This window comes from Triticum dicoccoides, chromosome 4A (assembly GCF_002162155.2).
Source record: "Triticum dicoccoides isolate Atlit2015 ecotype Zavitan chromosome 4A, WEW_v2.0, whole genome shotgun sequence".
Taxonomy (NCBI): domain Eukaryota; kingdom Viridiplantae; phylum Streptophyta; class Magnoliopsida; order Poales; family Poaceae; genus Triticum; species Triticum dicoccoides.
Window position 1 is genome coordinate 616,738,850 of NC_041386.1, and position 907 is coordinate 616,739,756.

The following is a 907-nucleotide window of genomic DNA, read 5'->3' on the forward strand; positions in this document are numbered from 1 at the left end:
GTCGCCGTCGCCCGCGCGCCGCCCCGGCCTGCCCTCGCCGTCGCCCGCGCCCCTGCCCCGACGCCATCCTCGCCGCCGACCTCTCCTTAGCTTGGTCCGGCCGCCGGCGCCCTCCCTTTGCAAATTTTTTTAAGGTTATTTTCATTTGTTGAAATTTTTTATGTATCTAGGAATATTTTTGTTCATAGATGATAGATGATCAAATGATGATTTTTTTTGTTCAGAGATGATAGATGATCAAATGATGTTTTTTTTGTTCATAGATGATCATATGATTTTTTTTAGGTTATTTTCATTTGTAGAAATTTTTTATGTATCTAGGAATATTTTTGTTCATAGATGATAGATGATCAAATGATGAATATTTTTGTTCATAGATGATAGATGATCAAATGATGATTTTTTTTGTTCATAGATGATAGATGATCAAATGATGTTTTTTTTGTTCATAGATGATCATATGATTTTTTTTAGGTTATTTTCATTTGTAGAAATTTTTTATGTATCTAGGAATATTTTTGTTCATAGATGATAGATGATCAAATGATGAATTTTTTGTTCATAGATGATAGATGATCAAATGATGTTAACCTCTATTCATGAGAGAGGCGGGGAAGAAGGGGAAGAAGAGGGAGAAGAAGAGGAGAGGAAGAAGAGGATAAAAAAGATCCCCTCTATTCTTTCTTCTCTTCTTTTTTCTTCTTCTTCCTCTTATTTTTTTATCGGGAACGAGGGTCGTCGAGGGGTCGAGGGGGGGGACGGCGAACATTCATGAGAGAGGCGGGGAAGAGGGAGAAGAAGAGGAGAGGAAGAAGAGGAAAAAAAGAAGAGGAAGAAGAAGAATAAAAAGAGGAGAAGAAAGAATAGAGGAGAAGAAGTTCTTCTCCTCTATTCTTTCTTCTCTTCT